The 17,748-nt window shown below is 34.5% G+C and overlaps 1 protein-coding gene across 3 annotated transcripts in view; it reads right to left on the bottom strand.

The window, feature by feature from the left end:
• Nucleotides 1-17,748, bottom strand: part of LOC113520463 (somatostatin receptor type 2) — a 174,565-nt gene that overhangs the window by 86,719 nt on the left and 70,098 nt on the right. For all 3 annotated transcript variants that reach the window (XM_052894893.1, XM_052894892.1, XM_052894891.1), the window contains one exon: nt 13,915-13,944. The gene's annotated coding sequence lies outside the window, so the exon portion shown is untranslated. The remainder of the gene's footprint in view (nt 1-13,914; nt 13,945-17,748) is intronic.

The following is a 17,748-nucleotide window of genomic DNA, read 5'->3' on the forward strand; positions in this document are numbered from 1 at the left end:
AATTTTTTTTATCATATATTCTGTGTTTTGAATAAATACATACAAAGATGAATAATACAGAAATAATGACAAACATCGTAAAGGCGAGATATCAAATACAAAGATGCGCGCGTAAAGGCAATTAGTATAATTATACTAACAATAGTTAGCAATTCTTGGTATGATTTAGAGGAATGGGAAATAATTTCCAGAAATTTCTCCTCTGAAGATTTAAATAAGAATAAAACCGTTAAAGAAGCTGAAACCTCATAAGTTTGAGACATCATAATTGATATTTGGATTCCCCTGTTGTAAAGGAATGGAGGGGAAAAGAGATATAAAATAATATAAATATTATTAAGACTCTATGGACCGAATATAATTATGATCCAAGTGTCCTGGAAGATTTAAAAAAAAAGATCGGACAGAGATTTATGCGATATTTTATGCGTTATTTATCTCAGGTTTTTTTTTTTGTGGATGAAAATGAAATGGTAACCCCGCCTGCGCTAATGGGATATACTGGCGGAGCACCAGTGAAGGGTGATCGATGAGAATGAAAACAGGCCAGTTAGCCCATCATGACGAATTCATCAGGAATTAACCATGATAGTTTCCAGGGGGAACCACAAGGAGGTCGACCTGGTTGAGTTTATTGCTAGCAATGGGATTTTCAGTCTCCATTACTAACAATCCCTTTCCCCCCATTTATCTCAGGTTACTACGACTAACAAATGTTAAAGTAAAAAAGTTTGTATTATTTTTTAAGTCGTCTATCCAAAGGTAGTCTGGTAGAGATTGCTTTGCGATAAAGTCGCCTTTTGTACCATTTCTTATTAATGTTTTAAATGGTGCAAAAAGCATAAGTTTTTTTTCTTTTCTTTTTAAACAACACAGGGGGTACACGAGCATGCGGCTCACCTGGTGGTAAGTGACTACCGCCGCCCATGATCACCCACAACACTAAAGGCATTGCAGGTGTGCTGCCGGCCTTTTAAAAGTGAATATGCTCTTTTCTTGAAGGTTATGTTGTCGTATCGTAAAAAAAAGTAAATATATTGAAAATATGGACTTATTCGACCTCTTTTTTATCAATTTTTGTAAAATAATGTAAATGATCTATTAATCGATGTTTATTTATTAACTTCAATATATTTTTTTTTATACGACATAGAATGGCAAACAAACTGACGGTCCACCTGATGGTTAGTGGTAACCGTCGCCTATAGACATGAGCAGTACCATGGACATAACAGAGTATATTGTTTCGCCCATGATACCCCCCATGCGTTGCTATTCCTGAGGACTCAGGTGTTATTTCTCTGTACCTTGTAAATTCACTGCCACATCCCACCCTTCAAACCGAAACACAGCCATGCAAACACAACTGCTTCACGGTAGAAACATGAATGAGAATACATAAATAGTATAAACGGACCTAACACCATATGGCGTTATCTACCAGTCGACCGTAAATAAGAATAATACAAAATATAATATAGAAAGACGAACAGTTCGAATCAAATCCCATTGTCAAGACTTGTATTATATTATAAACTACACAGCTGTGTGCCACGTAAAAAAAAAATGTTCTTTGTTGTACAAGAAAAAAGAAAATTATTTTCTCCTACGGGTTTTTTTCTTTTTTAAATGTCGATTTTTACATGCATAAATGTCAGAGTCCCCTGATTTGTATCGATTCAAAAAGTAGATAATTTTACCAAAAATAGGAAAATTTTTGCATTTTTTTTATACCACAAAGGTGGCAAACAAGCTTGCAGCCCGTCTGATAGTAAACAGACACTGCAGCCTAAAGTACGCCACGTTTAGTGCAACACTAGTGTTGTCACGTGTGCGTTACCGACCCTGGACCTTGATATGCCCTTTTTTAAGAACTCTATACTGTAGTCATTAGAGAAAATCTCGGCAGGGAGCTCAATCCAGAGCCTAAGTGTTCGCAGGTGACAAGGTTCGGGGATGCTCTTTATACGGGTCGTACCAATGTCTCCCGTTCCATCGTGGAGAACAATCGTGAACAGCTTGTGTCTGAAATCGAGAGAACACTAACTGGAGTCTCTGATTGGGGACGACAAAACTTGGTCCAATTTAACCCCTCTAAGACACAAGCTTGAGCGTTCACCGCTAAGAAAACCCCATTTGCTGTGGCCCCACAGTTCCAAGGCACGTCTCTTAACATCTCTAAAAGCATTGGGATCCTTGGTATCGACATCTCTAGTGACGTACAGTTCCGTGGCCATCTCGAAGATAAGGTGAAGCTGGCATCCAAAAAACTCGGTGTGCTCAATAGAGCGAAGCATTACTTCACGCCGGATCAGCGATTAATGCTTTACAAATCGCAAATCCGGCCCCATATGGAGTATTGCTGTCACTTATGGGCGGGAGCACCTAGATACCAGCTTGAACCCTTTAACTCGATGCAACGACGAGCTATGAGGATTGTCGATGATCCCATGCTTGCAAGCGGTATTGAACCCTTAAGTCTTAGGAGAGATTTTGCCTCACTCTGCGTGTTCTACCGCTTATACAACGGATTGTGCTCAGAGGAATTATTCAATATGATGCCTACGGCCACTTTCTATCATCGTACAGTTCGCCATCGACAGGGAGTTCACCCTCATACCTTACAGCCTAAATGGTCGCGTACAACGCGGTTTCAGAGATGCTTTCTCCCACGAACACTCAGGTTATGGAATGAGCTCCCTGCCGAGGTTTTCCCGAGAGACTACAGCATGGGGTTCTTCAAAAGGGGGGTAAAGAGGTTTCTTCAGGGTCGGCAACGCGCGCGTAATACCTCTGGTATTGCATATGGCGTTCATAGGCTACGGTAACCGCTTACCATCAGGTGGGCCGTATGCTTGTTTGCCACCTCAGTGGTATAAAAAAAAAATCTCTGAAACCGCACTGTGCGTGACCATTTAGGTTCAAGCAATTCAGAGAATATGTATACTCTACATCAAAACTCGATATTCGGTCTCATTTGTCATTATATATGATAGTATTCAGCCCATTTATTGCTTAGTATATAAAAATTTCAAAGTGAAACCGCGTTAGGGTCTTTAAAAACGTAATTAAGGCGATGCTGCCGAAGTAATGCCAGGCCGCAATGCCATCTCGGGTGCTGGGGCTAATTGCTTTTGTCTGCGCATAATGCTGATATAATAGGTTTTTCCACACTAGGCACAATTAGTAAATAACTCTTGCATAATTTTTACTAGTGGAGTTTAATTCAAAATCGTCTGCTTGGGCACCTAAGTCTAATTCGTATTTTTACTTCTGAAGCAGCGTACTTGCACAGCTGTTTCCATTTGGAGGGTGGGATATAGTAGTGGTCGTGTAATCCCAGCATAGAATAGGCCACTCCTTCCTTTTCCATGGGTGTCGTAAAAGCCGACTAAGGGAGGGCTAGGTATGGACAGCAGCGTCCCTCTTTAAACATCTCTAAAGCCTAACTGCGGTTGTCAATCCGGCTGCCAAGCGTGGCAGCTACTGGCAAAACTTCCCAAGGTTTATCTTCAGCAGTGGACAGTTAAAGGCTGATAATATAGTAGTGAAAACGTTAGCAAGTAGTTCTTATTATTACGTAAGATTGTGAAATTACAGAGAATACTCTCTCTCTTTTCTTGAATGAATTATAACCCACACAATCGCAATGTCTCTTGCTAGTATGTGATTTTTTACAAAGTTGTACAATACAAGAGAATAAAGACAAAAATTATAATAAATTGTTATTATATCGATAAAAAATAAATAAAACCACTCGCCAATTTGGAAATTTTGCATCAATTTATTTTTAATTACAAAATAATCAACAAAATTCACAAATTTGGACTCTAGCGCCATCTAGTTATTCGTATCCCATTTTGTTTAGTGACTGACCATCTTATAACGTGAGTAAAGCTGACATAAATAACTACAACACAGTATAACTCACGACAGTCTGAGAAATTGTTCGGATTGATACCTGCTGCTGATTTTCACCACCGTACAACCCGCCACAAACTAAAGTTTGATCCCAATCATCTGGAAGAGTGGTGGTCCTCCACCGTGTGTTTTTCAAGGCACTTTCTTCCACGCACAACCATTCTTTGGAATCAACTTCCAGCAGCAGTATTTCCGAGTCGATACAACAACATAACCTTCAAGAAAAGAGTATATTCCTTTTTAAAAGGCCGGCAGCACACCCGCATTGCCGCTGGTGTTGTGGGCGATCATGGGCGGCGGTAGTCGCTTACCATCAGGTGAGCCGCATGCTCGTTTGCCCACTGTGTTGTAAAAAAAATTCAACGATTACAATAACATATCCCTTTTGAAAATCGCTTAGTCTGATGTCTAGAAATAACGGAAAGAGGAAATCTGCGAGCTGATTAATAAAAGAAAAAGTAAATTAACTGTAAGTAAATTAGATTTTTCTTAATAAAATGAATAAGTCTCAACAGCTGTTTATAGAAGTTGCCTCGCGCAACTACAAGTGACGACACTGGCAAATTGTTTCATTTCATTTCATTAATACATTAACCGCTGTGGTCACTTCATTAAATATATTTTTTTCAGACCAGTTTCGTCTGCTGCGATGTATTTCTACATTACAAAAACTAATTTTCAAGAGAAAGCAATTTCTTTGTCTCTAAAAATAGATATTATATTATTTTTAGCGACCATTGACGTGTAAATATTAAAGATTGTACATCTTAAATTGGTTTTTGTATCAATTGGTTTGTCTGCGATTTATTTTTATAAATAATAATAATAAATAGATTTATTTTCTCTTCACAATTCATTACAGTGAGATACAATGAGTCATGCTTATATTAAAGTAATCAAATTATAAATATAACTGTGAGAGACTGGTGCCTGAGATAGGTATAAGAATACCTGTATCACAGGCCACCAGGGCCTCACTCCGCAGTGTTACTTACTAAGTACCTACTTGTAATATAATAAGTGAATTTAATCAAAGATTCAAGTACAATATATATTTTTTTTAATTCAGTTACATGAGGATGAATATATAAATGAAAGTATAAAGAAATAAATAAACTTTTACCTCCGACTTCTTCCACATGACCAGGGTATGTTTCCTGACCTGAATAAAAAGTAACCTTTATCCTTCTTCATCCCATACAACTCTTTTTATACCAAAAATCTTATAGTTAAGGTACTAAGAGGTAACAAACAAACAAACACTTGGGTACCTTTGTCCCATTCGTGTTTCAACCGTAAAGCAGTTGTATTTGCATAGCTGTGTTTCGGTTTAAAGGGTGAGATATGGTGTGAATTTACAGGGTACAGAGAAATAACACCTGAGTCCTCAGGAATGGCAACGCATGGAGGGTATCATAGGCGAAACAGTATACTCTGTTATGTTCATGGTACTGCTCATGTCTATAGGCGACGGTTACCACTTTCTATCAGGTGGGCCGTCAGCTTGTTTGCCATTCTAAGTTGTATATAAAAAACATAGACTTATATACTTTCACACCTATAATATTAGTAAAAATTTTGAGTTACTTCGAGTCTTTAGAGAAGATTTATACTCCAGCATAGTCCAGTATAAACATTGACGTGGAATTTAGAAAGTCAAGGTAGCTTAGGAGGTCGTACCATAATCCTGTAGGGGATAGAATGAAAATATACTAGCGTGTGAAATATTAATAAGTGTTTTAGAAAGATATTATCTTTAAAATACAGACAAATATGACAGACAGATAAACTTATACAGACAGACAGATCCTTTCGTGACAGATATGTATGTATGTATTATCTTTAAAATGTATGTAAGTGAATTAACAAATGATATCCATATATTTTGTCAACAAAAATATACTCATTTTCATTTAAGAGTTTCCTCTTGTCGGTGCAAGCAATCCATGCATCTTCCTCCAGCCAGCTCTATCCCAGGCCATATACTATAAAAATATACTCAATAATTAAAAAAACAATTAATTGTAGAACAAAAATTATAATAAAATGCGAAAATTGCTATAACAGGGTGAGAATAAGCGCCCCTGGTATAATAAGACTTTTTAATTATCTCCGTTATTTAGTTAGTAAATTTAAGCAATTTTATTAATGGATTCATAATTGGAGCTACACAGAAAGCAGTCACGTGGTATGGACATTCCATGAAATATGTCCATGGTACTGTTCATGTTCCATCAGGTGGGCTGTCAGCTTGTTTACCATTCCAAGTTGCATAAAATAAAGGATAGTAAAATTCATTGTTTTTTTATAGACAATACGCTGTATGGTTTAAAAGCCGTTGTCGCAAGTGATATTGAGTTTCAAATACTGTGACAACGTTACAGAGTGGTTTCAAACCGACGTAATGTCTATTGGTAAACATATACAGTTACAAAAATATTTGACACTTGTAACAGCAACTATTTTGGCGGGCGACAAATGAAATTGTAAAAAAATAAAGGCAAGAAAATAAAAGCTTTTGTGTAGTGTTTGCAAAGCAATATACGTGGTAGTGGTATTTTGTTAGAGGCCCTCGTATCGGCCGCCGTTTATTTTTGAGAGCCACTGTTTGTATTCACTCAACTTGAGTTGTAGAATAGAAAAACTTAAATTTTAACAATACTTAGTTTGATTTTATGTAAATAAACAGCTAAAAAAGTGTACTTGGACAGTCTTTTCTCATTTGATTCTTATATCTTGCATTTGTAAATTACATTGTTAATGCATTTATAAATATTGTTAGCAAGGGTGGACTTATCTCTGATTCTTCAGGGAACTATGGCGCGAATTTACAGGGTACAGAGGAATAACATCTGAGTCCTCAGGAATGGCAACGCATGAGGGGTATCATGGGCGAAACTGTATACTCTGTTATGTCTATGCTACTCATGCACTGCTCATGTCTATAGGCGGCGGCTACCACTTTCCATCAGGTGGGCCGTCAGCTTGTTTGCCATTCTAAGTTGTATAGAAAAACTGAATATCAAATACTAATTTATTAGCTTTACTAATAAAAAAAAAGAAATTAATGATTTCTTTGATTGAATTTATGTCTAGAATTCTATACTCCACAAGATAAGGCAGAGATATTATAAATAACGTACAACTGACTGACACTATGTCTGACACTTTAACTATATTGGAAGATAATTTATGGCAAGTGATAGTGGAACTCAGACAAACTGGCTTCTGTATATTGTTACATACTGTTACTATATATTCAGTATTAATGTTCTATTGTAATTATTGATACGTCTAGAGAATAATATCTGATACTAAGATATACGAAAACTAATATTCACGTAATTTAATTCTTATAATGAAAACTGCAAACCATTCCTATTTTCATCTTTGAAGGATGATAATAATGAAGAATAACACCTTAGGAATGGCAACGCATGGTTACGGAATCGAACATGACAGAAGACATCGTTAACTAATATAGTGATTCGTGAAGGCTTGTGCATAAAACCATAAATTATTTGTGACTTAATGACTTTCAATATTACATAAATAAATACATAATTGTTCATTATATTTAATGTATATAAATATTAAACATATTTTATAATTACATCAACTGTTGATAAATTATATAAAATGTAAATTAATTTTTTATACAAAAAGATTTCGATGACGTTAGGATTGAAAGATTTTCAAAATTAGAATTTGCATTTTTTCCCAATTTTTTTTTATTCAACTTAAAACGGCAAACAAGCTGACGATCCACCTGATGGAAAGTGGTAACCGTCGCCTATAGAAATGAGCAGTACCATGGACATAACAGAGTATACTGTTTCGCCCATGATATCCCCCATGCGTTGCCATTCCTGAGGACTCAGGTGTTATTCCTCTGTACCTTGTAAATTCACGCCATATCCCACCCTTCAAACCGAAATACAGCCATGCAAACACAACTGCTTCACAGTTGAAACACGAATGGGACAGAGGTACCCAAGCAATCGACTTTTGTACAAAGTCTCCCTCTGGTAAAATATCTAAATTGCCAAGGATTGCTCCCCCTTTATAAGCCATGCCGGAGCTATTGTAAGAGCAATATTGGGTATTGAGTAAATAAGCGAAATGAGTAATTAATTAAGTTTACTATAACTTTGTAAAAATACGATCGTTTTTTTTTTAATTTCCATGACAATTTGCAATTAATAAATCATCGAGTGTCTAATTAGAAATAAGTGTATAACTAGAAATACATAGTTTCTGTTTCTCGGATAACAAAGTAAAAACAAACTTTAGATGGAACTTCGCACGAACTACTTTCCTACTTCAACTATGGTTTGTATACAAGAATCGGGTCACTGGTACTAATTTCAATACAAGTGTTTTCTTTTTAATGGATGATAATGGAATGGTAACCCCACCCGCGCTATCGGTATACACCGGCGGGGCACCAGTGAAGGATGATAGGTGAGGATGAAGTAGGTCAGTTAGCCCATCGTGACGAATTCAACAAGAATTGTACACGATGGTTGCCAAGGGGGAACCACGTGGAGGTTGACCTAATAAGGTATATTGGTAGCAATGGGGCTGTCAAACTCCATTGCTAACAATCCTTTTCCCCCCCAATACGAGTGTTAGGCCAATATCCAATTATATTGGTAATTCGAATTCCCTGAACCATATCTGTCTAGAATTATTTGAATCTACGTACTGACTATCTGTGCTTATGTGACCATCAAATTTGCATTTTGATTGTTCTTCCCGGCTCGTCCCACTATCGCCTCTCAATAATAGTTATAGGAGCTATTATTGTACAATTGCATTAGTACATAATCATGAAATTCACGCCTCTAATTACTTTGTTATGTATTTTTGCAGTACCTTCACGGTTTACGGGCTGGAGAGTATAAACAATATATTGTTATATACAGTATGTTGGGTAAAAGTATCCACCTAAATAAATATAATTTTTTATACAAATTTGAATGGCAAATAAGCTAAAACGTTGAAACACGAATGGGACCAGAGGTATTTAAGCAATCGACTTTTGTACAAAGTCTCCCTCTGGTAAAATAAATTATTATTATAAATACTCATGAAATTTTAAATTCATTGTATTGAATGTAGTATTTAATGATCTCATGAATTTGTCCGCCATGAAATTTGAGCTTGTTCATTAGTCTACTTCATATTCTATGACAGTGAATGAATAATTCATGTGCTAACATAAAAACAAGTCATTATAGGTTATGGCAAAGAATACCGTTACAAAAAGGCGACAATGAAAACAGATATTTACTTATCTCATAAAATCCATTATATTTTTTACTTTACAGTAATATTTTCTTCTATACTGTCTATAAACAAACCATCTGTTTGGACATGTGTGTGTTGGCTTGCCCTTGCAGATTGGATAAATCTAAGTTTATTTATTCTTTATTGACCACATTAAGTGGGGGAAAGGGATTGCTACTAATGCAGACTATCAGTCCCATTGCTAGCAATATATCCTAGCAGGTCGACGTCCACGTGGTCCCCCCTGGAAACTATATATATATATATATATAACTGTGCCCCTTATTTACATTCCATTATCATCCATATATATATATATATATATATATATATATATATATATATATATATATATATATATATATATATATATATATATATATATATATATATAAGGTACTCGGGTTACATGTATTATGGAACTAGAAATTTTAAACAATAAACATCAACAGTACTGGGTAAGTTGCACACACACACATTATAACACATATGGTGACCCTCAAAATTTCTCACTCCTAAGAAGTAATGTTTTACTTCGGTACCGTGTAATTTCACTGCCATATCCCACCCTACAAACCGAAACACACCTTTAGCAAGCACAACAGAAGGATTAAGTAAACGGAACCCGAATAAATATGTGGCAAGCGTCTCCCTTATGCTGACATTCAGCTAAAAATTTATTTATATGTATATTTGCATATATGCACTTATACATATGTATATGTACATATATATTTGTTTATTTATGTACAATTTATGTATGTTTCTTTTATTCATATTATTTTTACCTGTACCTTTCCTGCACCAGATTACCCGCCAATTAATTATTTTCTCTCTAACTGCACTGGGTTGGCTGCAAGAGATGTCTTTTAGACATAAGCCCTCCCTTGCTAACAAGTTGTTGAACTAACCGCTGTATCTATTGTTCAAGTGCAATAAAGAATATCTAATATATAAAATTCTCGTGTCACGGTGTTTGTTACAAAACTCCTTCGAAACGGCTTTACCGATTTTTATGAAATTTAGTGTGCATATTGGGTAGCTCTGAGAATCGGCCAACATCTATTTTTCATACCACTCAACGATAAGGGTGACCCTTCCCAAAACATTTTATTTGACAAATTTTTACATTTGTATTGTGTTATGATTTAGCATTGAAAAATACATACAAATTAAAATTTTCACGTTTTTATGATCAACCTCTGTTTTTTAATCGCGATTTTTATAAGGTAAGATTTATAGGTTGCAAGATGGCAATCCAATATAATAATTGTAGTAGGATAAATTTTCATGTATAGTGCTCGAAATGACGTATATGGTAAAACAACGTTTGCCAAGTCAGCTAGTAAATATATATATATATATATATATATATATATATATATATATATATATATATATATATATATATATATATATATATATATATATATATATATATATATATATATATATATATATATATATATATATATATATATATATATATATATATATATATATATATATATACAAATATTGCGTTAAAAAAAAAACCATAATTAATTTGATTCAAGGGGATACAATTTTACAGAAGAACAATCTCTCAGTAACCGCATTGTCAAATATGAACGTTTTAATTAAGTCATATGATATGAGAATTAGCAGTAAGTAATTAATACATACTTTCCCCACAGAGCACGTCATAAACGATAAAATACTTACCAACATCAAAGGAGTCGATACAATTAATTTAATATAAGATCGACGGATCGCTTCATTTAACTAACCGTCGGCAAAAGGCAAACCATGTTACCTCCAATCAATTTTAATTATTGCCTCAATGCATTTACCCCGTATTCTTTAATAGTTACTAGCGCCCCGCCCCGGCTTCGCACGGGTGCAATACATTACCGCCGCACCACTATGTCCCTGTATTTTAAATCTGTAATATCTTCGGAAATATTCATTTAAATTACATGCTGTAACTGCCATATTGATCTATATTGAATGGATAATGTATTTAAGGTACTTAATTGTATAAAAATTTATGCTGTATTGCTTAAAATCACTTCGTAAATATGTCATTTTTTCCCGTAGAATGTAAAGAATAAAAAATGGTTATTGTGGGTTATCCTTAAGAGACCTCTAAATTTATCAATGTTTCTCTACAATATTATGCGTGTATTGTACATATAAACCTTCCTATTGAATCACTCTATCCATTAAAAAGCGGCTTCAAAATCCATTGCGTAGTTTTAAAGATTTAAGCATACATAAGGACGGACAGACAGCGACAGCGACTTTATTTTATACTATGTAGTGATAATAATAATCCCATTTAGTTTTTAATTAATTGCCGTTGGTCGAGTCTTATATAACTCGCCTGAAGAAGTAATAACGATACCACGAGATAAAGAAGTATAACAAAGTATACTGTTTCGCCCATGATACCCCCCATGCGTTGCCATTCCTGAGGATTCAGGTGTTATTCCTCTATACCCTGTAAATTCACGCCATATCCCACCCTTCAAACAGAAACACAGCCATGCAAACACAGCTGCTTCACGGTAGAAACACGAATGAGACAGAGGTACCCAAGCAATCGACTTTTGAACAAAGTCTCTCTCTGGTGAAATAATTCAATTTGAAGGATGAAATATAGAATTGAAATTACAGGGTACAGATACATAATATCCTAGTCCTCAAGAATAGCAACGCGTGAAGGGCATCATAGACGAAACACTATACTCTGTTATGTCTATGATACAGTTTATGTCTACAAGCGACGGTTACCACTTTCCATCAGATGTCAGTCAGTTTATTTACCATTGTAAGTATTATAAATGATGAAGGTACAGTAATTTATATATTGCCAAGATTTCGACTGCTGTAATTATGGCCACTAAGTCCACGTAACTTTGACGACAGAAATGAGGTAGGGGCACGCATTCTGATATATATATTTTTAAATATGTATGTATTTCTTTAAATAACTTACATTTATATCCGTTTACAATCGGTTACCATGAAATTGTATAACTTAATCATTGCTATCAATATCTGAACTGTAGCAACATGGATTTTATTTATTTTGTATATTAATTAACCTGATTTTATAGACACTTATTATTATACATGGTTTCTTTCATACATACACATATATTACTTGCATACACCCACTCTAACTTGCCTACCTCGCTTTAGAATTATAATTTTAGTTTGTATAAATAAAATCCGTTATTATTTGTATTTATAAGAGACATAGCATGTAAGTTGTGTTTTTAAGAGCTATGTATTTTTGTATTAAATAAATAAGTAACTAAATCATTAATGAAAACTATGTAAATTGGACAAATTGCTTTAAAGTGGACCAAAGTCTCTCTGTCTCGAAGTGTCAACTGATCGACAGCTTGCGGTCAGCGAGACTTGGAACACAATCGATCAGCGTCCGAGGACTTTAACTAATTAAGAGTTTGCAGTTAGTTTAACTGAGATGTTGCGATAATTAATTGTTTTATGTAAAGAAGTATTACTTAGTTTTACAATAACATAGGTATTTTACTTAATATAATAAAATTAAATAGAGGGAGACTTTGTACAAAAGTCGTTTGCTTGGCACATCTGCCCCATTCGTGTTTCTACCGTGAATCACTTGTGTTTGTATGGCTATGTTTCGGTTTAAAGGGTGGGATATGGCGTGAATTTACAGGGTACAGAGGAATAACACCTGAGTCCTCAAATATGTGAGGTATCGTGGGCGAAACAGTATACTCTGTTATGTCCATGGTACTGCTTATGTCTATAGGCGACGGTTACCACTTTCCATCAGGTGGGCCGTCAACTTGTTTGCCATTCTAAGTTGTATAAAAAAAGAAACATAGATAACTCTATGCCTATTCTCTATAGATTTAATATATGCTTATACATGCCGAGTAATTCTATATAGCTAATTATTGCTGATTATCTATTAACATCTATGAATGTTATTCAATCAAGTCGAGGTAATTATGTAGTAAAATTATATACAGGTAATACGTAACGTGATTATCTTAAATTAACTTATTAACCGTCATATCTTGATATTTAATAAGGTAATTTTGGACTGTTATCTAATGTTAGTATACATAACTACCTCGATCGATCGATATCTTTGAACAATAGTTTTTGGTTTACAAAAAATCATTATAATAAGAAAGGGAACAAAATAAAGTGCACTTGCACTATGTGGAATGCATGGGGAAAAAAGGTTCTTGTGTGGCAACCGCGTACGGGTAAACGCAGTGTAGGAAGACCCCCCACTAAATTGAGTAACGACCTGAAATGCATTGCAGGTAGTCAGTAGATGCAGGTGGTTCAGGACCGTTGTTTATGGCAGTCTATGGGGGAGGCTTACGTCCAGCTGTGGACGGATGTTGATTGGAATGATGATAGTGCAAGGTCAGCCGTCAGCTGCGTGGTCTCGGCGTAGAATTAGCCACCCCCTTCCTTTTCCGTGAATGCCTTAAGAGGTGACTAAGGGAATTTAATGGTCAAAGAATACTCAGCAGCATCCCTTCTAAAATATTACTGACGTTTAACTGCAGTTGCCAAGAGAAACTGGCAAGACGGCGGATTTTGCCAGGGGAAAGCAACTTCAGCAGTAGATAGTTAACGGCTGGTATGATGATGATGATGAAAGTACAAGCTAAGATGATTTAGTAAAATAATAACAACACTTACATATAAGTATTATATATATCAGGAACCGAACTGAAACAAAAATGTATAAATTAGTTTATAAATTAATTCTTCTCAAAAACCTGATGATTTTTTTGGTGTGTTCATACTCTGGGTTCGTATGGTGGACAAACATGTTATTCTATCATGAAACAACCATACAAATAGGGGGGAAAGGGATTGTTAGTAATGGAGACTAAAAATCCCATTGCTAGCAATATACTCAACCAGGTCGACCTCCTCGCGGTTCCCCCTGGAAACTATCATGGTTAATTCCTGATGAATTCATCATGATGGGCTAACTGGCCTGTTTTCATTCTCATCTATCACCCTTCATTGGTGCTCCGCCAGCGTATTCCATTAGCGCAAACGGGGTCACCATACCATTTTCACCCATAAAAAAAAAACACCATACAAATAGTACATAGACACTCTCCCTGCTAAGACTAGAAATTGTTAGCAAGTTGAAAATTACGTTTACCACAACACGAGAAGTCGACAAGTTCCTTGCGAATAGTCTGCGAAGCCTCTACCACTAAACATAATTCCGAAGTTCTTGACACTAATTTCATTTGAACAAATACCAATACAGTATAGAGAGTACAAACTTTTACTATCTTGATAGACCTCTTTATATACCTATATATTAATACGTGAAGCAAAATCCTTTTTACGAAAATTGCGCGAACGAAGGAGTATGAAGTACTTATAGTTTATATAAAGAAAGAGTACAGAATAAAAATATTTTTTATTACGCATAAAAATACATTATATCGATAAAAAAAGACGTTACACACACTACCATGTATTTGATATTTATTTATTTATTTATTTATAGGATTACCAACATAAGATACAGCTACAATAAAGCTAAGTTTTAATACAATACACTGGCAGCTCAGATCTCACCGTTCTTACATTTATAGGCGACCACAGCATGCCTTGTATTTGACAAACATTAAAATAGTATTAAATTATTAAATGAGTAAAAATATTAACAATATGAATAATAATATAATATAAATAATGGATAATATAATATAAAATATACACACGCATATATCGTCATAGTTGGAGAATACTGACGGATATGACAAATATTTTTATTATATTATTATGTATATATATATATATATATATATATATATATATATATATATATATATATATATATATATATATATATATATATACATATTAAATGTCAATAATTTAAATAATATATGTATATATTTTAAAATATATGTCTTATTAAAATTTAATTTTTTTTTTAATATTTTAATAAAATTTTTCAGTTAGCATTATTTTTCAATTTTTTCTTGAACAAACTTTTCTACTTGAACCATAGTTAACCAATAAAGATTTACGGTATTAAGTCCGTCATGTATTAGTTATATAAAAGTTAAATATATTTTAATATTGGTTAAAGAAGTTTCTTTAGCAAAGCATCATTTAATCGCTGAATCCACTTCAAATAATATAACACAACGTATAAACTCAACTCAAACTTGGCCATTTCCTTGCCCACCTACAACTGTGTACCTACGATTTGTCTAAAATCATAAAACTGTCTCCAAAAGGCAATTATGTGTGCTGAAATATTATCTGCTACCACCGTAATTAATTACAGAACTTTGTAAAGAAGAAAGCGAAAGTCCCATGACGGATGACCTGGTTCCTGACTCAGTATTATTTTTGTCGTTAACCCCCAGTCCCTCGGTAACGATCTAATTAAATTAACAAGTTGTATAATTAATCTCTTGTGGGGAATTGTCTGTGAAGTTGATAAAATCGAAATTAAAAAAAAATATATGAGCACAGTAAACCAAATAGGCGACGTGCTGAAGAAGGGCCAAATTAAAAGTACCCGTAACCGACGAGCGTGTATGAAAAGATTGATGAATGTAGAGGAAATGAGGGAAGGAGAGGGAGAGGAAGACTTTGTACAAAAGTCGATTGCTTGGGTACCTCTGTCCCATTCGTGTTTCTATCGTGAAGCAGTTGTGTTTGCAAGGCTGTGTTTCGGTTTGAAGGGTGGGATATGGCGTAAATTTACAGGGTACAGAGGAATAACATCCGAGTCCTCAGGAATGACAACGCATGGGGGGTATCATGGGGGAAACAGTATACTCTGTTATGTCCATAACAACAGCGAGTTGCTGTTGTTTTAATTTAAATTATATTATCTTTCAATTTCGCCACTTAGTGATTAATTTTCTAAAGCAACACCCTCCTCCATTGTTCCGAGTAACAGCCAGTATAAATCTTACGACAATAGATAATTTCGCATCACTGAGCTGTGATAATTCCAGTTTTAATGCCTCTTTTTTATTTTCATGTTAGCAAGTTTTGAGCTGCAATTTTTTTTTTTTGTAACAAGAACAATAAGGTATTAACAAGCTGAAGGCGGAAGGTAGTGATTATGCAAATAGAAAAATTGACAGATTTTCCTAGTCAATTATCCGCTGCCAAACCGCGTCCAAACTATGGACGTTGTATAAAAGATTTTATAATTTTTTTTTTCTCTTATTTTTATTTCTCTATTTTATCAGCTAAACTTTAAGGTTTTTTTAGATTTTGTTGTTTTTTAGAACGCCCACTGTATTATAACGAACAAAAAAAAAAAAAAAAATATATATATATATATATAATTATTTTTCTACAGATGTATAGAAATAGAAGAAGCTTGGCAGACTTATCAAAATAGAAGCAAATTGCAGTTTATAGTCTCTGCCCACCCCAAATAGATGTTACACTATGATAATAAAGACTATCTTAATATTTACAACAAATGCTGGTATCCTGGACAATGTCGGTAGAGGTAATAATGCCAGAATAGTGCGTTACTTATCTCGATTGGTCGGAGGTCTAATGATTTTGATGTCTGTCTGGCTAGAGTTACTTTTTCTGTGTCACTACTAATATGGGTGGATAAAGAATATTGTCAAAACAATTGGACATAATAGAGTGATACAATATTGTTTTCTTAGTAACTAAGTCGTTGTTACAGCTAGTATTTGTTTTTATACTATTGAAAATGGCAAACAAACTGACGGCCCACCTGATGGAAAGTGGTAACCGTCGCCTATAGACATGAGCAGTACCATGGACATAACAGAGTATACTGTTTCGCCCATGATACCTCCCATGCGTTGCCATTCGTGAGGGCTCAGGTGTTATTCCTCTGTATCCTGTAAATTAATTTCTGGTAATATAGTTTTCTACAATTGGATGAATTTTTTTAAGTCAATTAAGTACTATTTATGTTTAATTCAATACAAACAAAAGAATAAATCTCTCCTCTTTATAACGTTAGTATAAATAAATTGGAAGATAGAATTGTGAAATTTTATAAGGAAATTGCCGTTTTGTTTATAATTATTCAAATAACAGGAAAACTTGTCAAATTTATAATTCAAAGGCCCGCTCCTTAAGCTTAAGTACAAGTTATTAGGTACGCCTATAATTTTGCCATTTCAATGTCATTCTGTTCCGTCCCCAAATCATAGAAACACAAATAGTCCTTCTGCTGTTGTGATAGAGTTGATAACTGCAAAGCTCTCGTATTTGTTAACGAATATTATATAGTGAAAATATAATAAGCGACAGTCCAAATGCCATTACGCCCCGCGGTTATATCCGTCTGATAGGCGTCTATCTCGGCATCTCAGTGCCCTTGTTTTTCCATCAAATTCGCTTTATGCAAATAAACACAGATCGCAGGCGGAGGCCTAAAATGTATTCTTTACTGTTGAAAGTTCTCTGCGCATTAGTGAGCGGATTAAAGGGATCTAGTTTTATGATTATTATATAGATAGATATACACTTTATTTGAGC

This window comes from Galleria mellonella, unplaced genomic scaffold, assembly GCF_026898425.1.
Source record: "Galleria mellonella isolate WM207_F2 unplaced genomic scaffold, CSIRO_AGI_GalMel_v1 utg246, whole genome shotgun sequence".
In the NCBI taxonomy this organism is placed as follows: domain Eukaryota; kingdom Metazoa; phylum Arthropoda; class Insecta; order Lepidoptera; family Pyralidae; genus Galleria; species Galleria mellonella.